Raw genomic sequence first — 10,382 nt, forward strand, 5'->3', positions numbered from 1 at the left:
ATGGTGCAAGTGTAACATCCTCGTTGAACTGATTCCACGTGTAAGATCCTTGGTATACAAAACGCCATTTATAGAATTCACTTCTCGGAGTACATGTATGTACATAGTTCGTGACGTTGTCATTTTGTTTGTGTTCTGAATGATTGAAGAAATTGTTTAGCTGTTCTTAATTAGTTTGTACATTATGGTGCTGGTGCGAAAGTTTAACTTCTTTATTTTACATTCATCCATTTAAGCTCATTAAGATTTTCTTTAGACGACTGAACTGAACTGAACTGAACTTTATTTACACTCTGGCCGTAATTCAATGGCATATGAGGTACATTGTAAAAATATAGTTAAATAAATAAACGACAAGATGGCACATTCGTCATAATAATGTACATCAGATAAAACAAGTGTATATGTATGGATTCATACTTGCATTTGAAGACATACATTGCATATACAAATAAAATGAAATTGTAAAAACAGATTTCAGCCCTGGGACTTAAGAATATGCATAATTTGTTTACAGAAAACTGCTAGCTTTCTGAGAACACCAGTTTTTTTACTGTCAAATAGCATTCTAAATTTATAAACATTTGGTCTAGACTGGCAACACTTTGGCAGAAGTCTTGTTCTTTCATCTTTAAAAAATGGACAACATTATATAAGGAAATTCATCACCAATTTTGTTATTTGTACACAAAAAGCATGTTCTATTTGTTAAAGTTATTTTTTTACCATCTGCCTGTTTCAATGGGAAGATAATGATTTGAGAGTCGAAAATGTAATAGTGGTAACCGATATTTTTCTCTAAATTGGTTAAATATGTCTCGAACACAATATTTGATTTAAACAGTCTGTAACAAGATGCTTTAGATGAATTAACAATTTCATTGTTCCATGTTTGTAAGAACTGATCCTGTAATCTTAAAAGAATTCTTTGTTTTAATAGATTTGCATCTGGTAGCTGATTATACTGTGCAGTTCATACATTACTATATCCAACGTCATCCAAAACAGATTTCATTAAACGTTAACCATTTATGATCACATATTCCATTTTTATAATCATTCAGCAATAATTTATATATCAAGAATGCTAACTTTGTGTGTTTTCCAATTATTAGTTTAAACCAAAAAGTTATCATTCTTAATTTGACATCAAGGGAGACTGGGTAACGCCCCAGTTCTCCATATAACATATTCACAGGCGTTGACTTCTTAAATGACAACAGAAACTTCATGAATTTATTTTGTAATGTTTCTAAATAAGACAAGTTTTCAAAACCCCAAATCTCGCAACCATATAACAAAATAGGTTGTACCATACAATCAAACAATTTCAAAAGGACTTGTACAGAAAGGTCATACCGTCTTCCTTGTTTTAGATAAAATACATGGCTTTTTCGGCTTGTGAAAACAAAGCTTTTCTAGTATTAGTAAACTTGTTAGACTTATGAAAAATTATTCCAAGGTACTTGTAGATCTCTACATTCTCTAAAATTATGTTTCCTAAATTAAATAGTTTTTTATAGTCCTTCTTGCTACCACCAAAAATTTAAACTTTAGTCTTCGTGCAATTGACAGTTAATTTCCATGTACTACAATACACATCAAAGACATCTAATAAATGTTGGTTATGATCATAATTGTCTGCGAGGAGTACCATGACATCGGCATATAATAAAACAAATAAAACAGTACACAAATGTAGCATATCGTCAGATATGGGTTTTTCAAGACTAAGTCCACTGCAGCCATGCGCTTTGAAAGTAACTTCAATGTCATTAAGAAATAATGAAAACAGAAGAGGTGATAAGTTTTCACCTTGTCTCACGCCTATACAACATGGAAAATAATCAGTATAAACACCTTGAACAGTCACACATGATTTAATATGTTGATACATACTGTGGATAACATTAAAACATTTACCTGTTATACCATTTTTCACTACTTTATCCCATAGTCCAACTCTCTACACAGAATCAAAAGCTTTTTTAAAGTCGATAAAAGTACAGTATAATTTTTTCTTTCTAGTTTGTAGCAGTTCAATAAGGCCATATAATGTAAAAATGTGGTCAGCTGTGGAATAGCCTTTTCTAAACCCGGCTTGAGCTTCAGATAATAGCTAATTTGTTTCTAGAAATAAAGTAATACGTTTATTTATAACAGCAGTAAACAACTATACAAGGCAACTAAGTAGGGTTATAGGTCTGTAATTTTCTGGGTTATCTCTATCTCCATTTTTATAGATAGGCCTAATAATACCAACTAATCAGGACTCTGGAAAAATACCCTTATCAAAAACGATATTAAAAAGTTTAACATATATATCAATCATAATATTAATTGTTTCTTTAATATATTCATTTATTATTCCATCTATTCCAGATGCTTTATTGTTTTTAATATTTTTAACTATGATCAGTATTTCTTCTTTTGTTACCGGTGTTTTAACAATGGATCAGTTCCTTCGTTATCATTATTCGATGGTCCATCGTGTTCCTCCGTGTCGTTATTTGTGCTGTTGATATCTTTATAATATTCAAAACGTTTATCCAGTGAGGGTGTTTTTCCGTCAGTCGAGTTTTTTCGCAGAAGTTTCCAGAACGATCGAGAATCATGTTTATGTAATTCTGTAAACCTTTTTTCCTTTCTCCATTTATATAAATTCGAATATTTTTAAATAGTGTTTTTATAACATTTGCTTGCATTTATAAGTCTCTCTTTATTTTCTTGTGTTTTTCTATTTACATGTATTTTTACCAACGTCAAGAATTAGTCTGGCTGCTTGATTTTGGAATTGTAATTTATCAAGAGGTGTTTGTGGACATTGATCCCATACTGCTGAACAGTAATTAATATTAAGGAGGATAAATAAATTTTAATAAAATTGTCGTGAGTGTTCATCAAGTTAGCATCAGGGTAGGATTTTTAAATACTAAGAAGAAGGGCTGTTTTTCATTGTAATATGTTTGATGTGGTCTTTCAAGCAAAAGGCTGGATCAATGTATATACCAAGAAGAAAGGCTGGATCAGTGTATATACCAAAAAGAAAGGCTGGATCAGTGTATATACCAAAAATAAAAAGGCTGGATCAGTGTATATACCAAGAAGAAAGGCTGGATCAGTGTATACACCAAGAAGAAAGGCTGGATCAGTGTATACACCAAGAAGAAAGGCTGGATCAGTGTATACACCAAGAAGAAAGGCTGGATCAGTGTATACACCAAGAAGAAAGGCTGGATCAGTGTATACACCAAGAAGAAAGGCTGGATCAGTGTATATACCAAGAAGAAAGGCTGGATCAGTGTATACACCAAGAAGAAAGGCTGGATCAGTGTATATACCAAGAAGAAAGGCTGGATCAGTGTATACACCAAGAAGAAAGGCTGGATCAGTGTATATACCAAGAAGAAAGGCTGGATCAGTGTATACACCAAGAAGAAAGGCTGGATCAGTGTATATACCAAGAAGAAAGGCTGGATCAGTGTATACACCAAGAAGAAAGGCTGGATCAGTGTATATACCAAGAAGAAAGGCTGGATCAGTGTATATACCAAGAAGAAAGGCTGGATCAGTGTATACACCAAAAAGAAAGGCTGGATCAATGTATATACCAAGAAGCTTTTTTCAGAGGTGCTTTCTTTGATAATTAAAGCATTTATCTTGACAGTTAAAGGGGCATTCCTGAGTTTGCTGCAATTTTTAAGATGTTATCGACTAACAGAGACTTTTTAACGATTGTAATTACATATCAAATATATTTGTCTGCATAAAATATTAGTGGCTGTATATTAAACGTGTTTCTGATCGTTCTAATACTTGTACTAGGTTAAATTTCATTTTATTTCCTAAAATATAGTTTTTTCATACGAACGAAAATATTTAAGACAAAATCCAGTTTGGGCTTCTTACAACTATTAAGACGACCAGAAACACGTTGAATATACAGACACTAATATTCTAAACAAGAAAATATATTTAATATGAAAGTTTAATCGTAGAAATATTTTATTAGTCGGAAACATCTTGCAAACTCAGGAATGTCCCTTTAAGACACTGTTATGCCTTTTACGGTTTTGAAGAGTCTTATGAGTTCCTAGTAAATTATTTTCGTTTTTTTTATTCATTTAGTTTCCACAGGATCATTTGTCAGTCTCTATCAAATCTTGACTAATACGTTTTTCTAAAGTGAAGATCGTTTCCAGAACGAGTCAAGCTTAGATCATCAGCAAATAAATTGTATCTATATATAGAAGAAGACCATTAATGGAAATGGCAAATAACAGTGGACCTAACACTGATCATTGTGGTACTCCGTGTGTTACATTCAAAGTTAAAGTTTGTTTTGTATAACGACACTACCAGAGCACATTGATTAATTAATCATCGGCTACTGGATGTCAAACATTTGGTCATTCTGACATATAGTCATCAGTGTAACCGGGTGTTTTAAACTACATTCACTACACACATACTATTTTATTACACTGTTCACATAGTTTTATTCTGTCAGGTTAAACTTGTGCAGGCTTTCTTTGTTTTCCTGCTTTCTCTGGTTTTCTGGGCTTGGGTTGTGCTCACTGACAACTCATTTCTTGCAAGCCCATTGTCATTGTTTCTGTGTTCTCTTGGTCAGAAGCTTTATGACATTCAAGGATAACAGACCACTTTATGAGAAGACAAGCTTTTATACACAGCAACTAACATTCACAGATAATTTTAAAGGTGCCACAATCATGTAGGTGACAACCAGCATTATGCGTCTGTAAAGACCCGACCCACAGTCGGGTCTTTCTTTGTGTGTGTGTATTTGTATATACGTATGCTTGGAACCAGGGATCTTCATATCCCACCCGACTGATGATCGAGAATAAATCCTAAACCCCTGCCGAGTTGTTCGTGTTTTCCCTTCATACAACACATCGGTAACATCAGGAAGGAAATGGTTCATTTAACGACGAACTCAACACATTTTATTTACGGCTATATGGCGTCAGACATATGGTTAAGGATCACACAGACATTTGAGGAAGGAAACCCGCCGTCGCCACTTCATGGGCTACTCTTTTCGATTAGCAGCAAGGGATCTTTTATATGCACCATCCCATAGACAGGATAGCACATACCACGGCATTTGATGTACCAGTCGTGGTACACTGGCTGGAGCAAAAAATAGCCCAATGGTATAGTCATCAGAGGAAACCCATTAGTTTTTCCATTAGCTGCAATGGATCTTTTATATCCACTTTCCCACAGACAGGAAAACACATACCACGGCCTTTGACTATTTGTTGTGTACTGCTTGGATCGAAAAAAAAAACCAATCATTTGAATGGATCCACCGAGATGGTTCGATCCTGTGACGTAAGCACGACAGGCGAGTACTCATCCGACTGAGCTAAATGTTCCGACTCTTTACCAGTAGCTACTACTTGTTATCTGCCAGTAATATAAAACCTAATCCATTTTACACAGCTGGGACTCCGTTTATAAATGTGGAGTTTTTGTAAAAAGTGTATCGTGGTTCAGAAGGTCAAAAGCCTGTGTAAAATCAGTTCGAGATGAAGAGACTGTGAGGCCTTTATCTATAAATGGTCGCCAGGTATTGACCACATTTAATAACGCAGTTTCACAACACTACCCAGGTCTGAAGTCTGACTGGGGAGGTTAAAGAGGATCACACTGTTCGAGACAGTTGTCTGTCGCTGAGTTAAGATGTCTTTCTTTGAGTTTTGAGAGTAATGGAATAATAGAGATGAGCCTGTAGTTTTCGGTAAGAAATTTATCTTCTTGGTTTGAGTTTGGACTGTTTTTACTCTGGAGTTACTCTGGTGGTCATGACGATCCACGATGATGACGAAGACAGATAGTGATGAATGGAGAGAGAGAGAGAGAGAGAGAGAGAGAGAGAGAGAGAGAGAGAGAGAGAGAGAGAGAGAGAGAGAGAGAGAGAGAGAGAGAGAGAGAGAGAGAGCATGTGTGTTTGTGCTCAGTTATTTTTCTCTGTTCTCTGTATTTTAACTTCATTTACTGTAAATCAAACAAAATTTAATTTTTAAAAGTAAGTTTTATTATATTTGTAAAACGTCGGTAGAAGCTATACGTGCTACTTGTATTAATAAGTAGCACGCTCTGTGTTTCACTTTCTTTCATAAGCATACTAGACGATGATCAACAAAACGTCGCAAGTTTCTACATCCTCTAGATTAAAGAGAAATACCCCCTGGAGAACCACCCACATCAAAACGTTCGAACCTTCCGTCTATAATTACAGGTATACCATTTTAAACTGTGGTAAAATATCCGACCGTTACCACCGCCAGCCCCCCCCCCCCCCCCCCACACACACACACACACATACACACACCCTATCGTTAGGGTTATGATTAGTTTTAGGGTTAGGGTTAGTTTTTGGATTATGGTGAGGTTCCCTCTTTATACATGTATCAGTATAATGGGGAGTAACAGGTGGAAATCTTTCCAAATTATACTATACAATTATGTTATACCAAAATTAACTTTGTCAAATAATATACCTACCTTAATATTGTGATATAACAGTGAAACGCTCAAACGAACGGAGTGGTGCTGTCGATGTTGTACCGTGTCACATAGTTGACAGACAGTTAAATAGTACACCTCGAGAATAACTCACGACGACGGTCGATTTGTATTGTTACTCTCGAATAGCAAATACAGACAGCAGCTGGCAATTCTTACTTACCACCGATGACGTTTCATTCAAAGTTATCCAGTGTTATGCCACACTGATACATATTGCAATATTTTATGTAGCTATCGATCATAAACACAGACTTTCTACAGTTATCAAATTAAATGTAATTATTAAATTAATTATATTTCTCAGGTTTTTGTGTGAGATGTAGCCTACAAAAGTTCATTGGCTCTTGGGTGTGAAAAGGATGAGTATTATTGGTGATTTATATCAGTATAAAAGTTCAAAAGTTAAATTAAGACACACACTGATGGGAGCTGTGCAAACAAACAAACAAATCCCCAATACAGCACAATTACATCAACTTGAACACAGAAAATGACAACGAGCAGATCTAGGATTTGTTTTAAAAGGGGTGAAATAATAATGATTACGACAATGATTTACTTAGATAGATAGAGAGAGAGAGAGAGAGAGAGAGAGAGAGAGAGAGAGAGAGAGAGAGAGAGAGAGAGAGAGAGAGAGAGAGAGAGAGAGAGAGAGAGAGAGAGAGAGAGAGAGAGAGAGATTTTCATAAGATATAGGGTGCTGTGTATTAATAAGTTGCCATATCGGGTAAAATCTGGGCACAGTAATCCAATCCTTATGGTATTCGAATACATTCCAACAACTAGTGTATATGTTGTTTTCCCCACAATTGTTTGAGATAATAGTAATCAATTAAACACAACCAACTGAATACATGGATCTCATATATCATGATAGTAATCATTTTATTTCAGCTATTTGTAGCAGGATCATTTTGGATTTTTCAAAACAAAATTAAACAAAGTTTTGTACGTTTAATGTGTAAATTATTGCATTTTCCATATAATGTAAGAAATGTTATTTTAGTTAAATATATAATTTTGTATTTAATGTATAAGACATGTCTAACCGTCAGTCAAATATCCCGATATTGTCAAATATTTTAATCAAAATTTGAATAGTTTTACATTTTGTATCATTTTCAAACCGTTCACGTTTTTACCATATAAAAAGCACTTTCCACATAAAATCAACTGACAGTATTGAACGAGGATTAGACAAGATCACATACTGCTAAATATTTGGGGTGAATATTGCGGTCAGTTTTACTATTGCAATTATATTGCGATAGTTAAAATACTATTGTGATAGTATTGCAATAGTGATAGTACTATTGCAATAGTATTGTGAATTCTTAAATCGCATGATAACAGTAATAAATAGAACTATTTACCTGTCTTCCAATATGTATGCATTGATGTATGAATATCTACATATTGTATGTATGTCGAGGTTGACGATTACATACATTGATATTAACGCACTGGCACCGGGGATAATTAAATCCTTTCTGGCCGTATATGGCATTGAATCGCCCGCAAATTGCAGACTTACCACGCTACGTTCTGATCTACTGAGGATGCAATAAAGGATAATTTTTAACTCAACTATATGTATGTGTGTATGTATGTATGTGTATGTATGTGTATATAAATATATGTGTGTATGTGTATGTGTGTGTGTGTGTGCGCGTGCGCGCGCGTGTGTGTGTTGTGTTGTGTGTTCTGTGTTTTGTCTGTGTGAATGTGTGTGCGTATGTACGCATGCTTGTGTTATGTATGTCTGTGTTTGTATATAGTTATTTATAATAATGTCACTAGGTAGTTAAATAATGCGTTGGTCGTAGACCATAATTCACTATGCATACTATCGAAATTATCGATTGTTGAGGAAACAATTGCGATAGTTATCGATAGTTGAATTAACTATCGATGCATTGCTATCGAGGAACTGACTATCGCAGCATATCTATAGTTCGGTGTATTGTTACACCACTACTAAATATCGTCCTTTAATCGAGAACATTAATTTTAAACAAATGTAGTCTAACATTATTATTATTATTATTATTATTATTTATTGAGTTGAGAGAAATGCTAAAAAATCTTTCTCACAAATGACTCACAAGGTGTGAATGTCCTTCGTATAATTATGGTGGCAACATGTGTTGCAGAGTTTGTATGATGTACACTGGATGTCCGACTTGGTGTCGGAATGCTAAACAACAAACACAAAATGATAAGAAATAACCAAAAACCCCGTAATTAAAAATTTCCACAATTAGGTAGGCAGCGATTGCGCAGAATTTATATAGATTGGTCTCTAATAGTTAGAGAGCGTTGATAACTGTTCAAATGTTCGTCTAGATATCTTACTGTCAGTGTCACGTACTATTAACCAGGAGGAACAACAGAACTCGGAATAAATTTAAACACTAATTTATTTTAAAACAACATATGTATATATACATATAGAATCCCCACACACGCTTTCATACTTTCTTTCAACCACATACTCCACACACCATTCTCTCACCCCAACCCATAATACACAAAATAATGAAAAAGAAACCAAATAAAACAATATTATGTCGTCACATAATATTGTTTATAAGTTAACCAATAAAGTTAAAAAATAAAATAATAATGTCTCATTTACCAAGTTAAATGAAATCATAAGTCATTTTACCACCATTACTTAGTCTGAATAAACAACAATATGTCTTAAATCACGATATCATTTAAATCACTATGTTTCAACATCAGTTTCACCATGTTCTCATTCCACTAAGAAATACACCATGTTATCATTCCACTGAGAATCCACCATGTTCTCATTCCACCAAGACATCCACCATGTTCTCATTCCACCGAGAAATCCACCATGTTCTCATTCCACCGAGAAATCCACCATGTTTTCATTCCACTGAGAATCCACCATGTTCTCATTCCACTGAGAATCCACCATGTTCTCATTCCACCAAGACATCCACCATGTTCTCATTCCACCGAGAAATCCACCATGTTCTCATTCCACCAAGAAATCCACCACAACCATATCACGATCCACTTTCATTGGTAATATCAAGTGATAAAAAGCTCTTCTACCAGCTTTTCAAACACCATAGTTCTCTCTCTCTCAAAATGTTCAAGTCATTCATAATATCAAATGCACTCCTTTTATTCCACAAAAACACTCACTCACCCAAGCTACACTGCTTTCACCGCACACCAAGCTATACCCCAATCTCTCCACTTTAATTAAACACTCTACTCCTACATTGCTTAAAGTACACTAACAATGAACTGATAAGCTAACTAAATGCAATGTTCTGGCTTGCCCTTACCCAAAACACACAAATAAAACCCAGTGACTCTGTAGCTCATTAATAAAATATACACAACCAATATATACACCAATATATATATATGCTTACCCTTGACTTGTGACAGTCAGAGTAGCCCATGCGTAGAGTGGTGGCAGGTATTTTTGTTGTGGGTTTTTTTTTTTTTTGGTTGTTGTTTTTTGGTCTCATTATCTGTGTGATCTTGAACCATGTCTGACAACATTTATTAATCGTAGATAAAAATGTGTTTAGTGACGTTAATTAAAACATTTCATGACTATTCTTGCAGCATTTGTACGGATCAGAAACATATGATTAATGCCATGTGTTAACTCTAAAATCATATTTATTTTAGACGACAACCCTTTTGTCGTTGGAAATTAAACAAAGTACAGCTTTTAACATTAAACGCATCAGTAAATAGTTACCTTAAAAGGGCCTCATTAAGAAACTAATCGCCTATACAAATTACCTCCCTTCAAATGAAAGTTATTA

At 34.6% G+C, this 10,382-nt stretch overlaps 1 protein-coding gene across 1 annotated transcript in view; it reads right to left on the reverse strand.

The window, feature by feature from the left end:
* Window positions 1-6,615, reverse strand: part of LOC121379853 — a 96,603-nt gene extending 89,988 nt beyond the window's left edge. The window contains exon 1 of the mRNA XM_041508505.1: window positions 6,538-6,615. The gene's annotated coding sequence lies outside the window, so the exon portion shown is untranslated. The remainder of the gene's footprint in view (window positions 1-6,537) is intronic.
* Window positions 6,616-10,382: the final 3,767 nt, after the last annotated feature.

This window comes from Gigantopelta aegis, chromosome 8 (assembly GCF_016097555.1).
Source record: "Gigantopelta aegis isolate Gae_Host chromosome 8, Gae_host_genome, whole genome shotgun sequence".
Taxonomy (NCBI): Eukaryota; Metazoa; Mollusca; class Gastropoda; order Neomphalida; family Peltospiridae; genus Gigantopelta; species Gigantopelta aegis.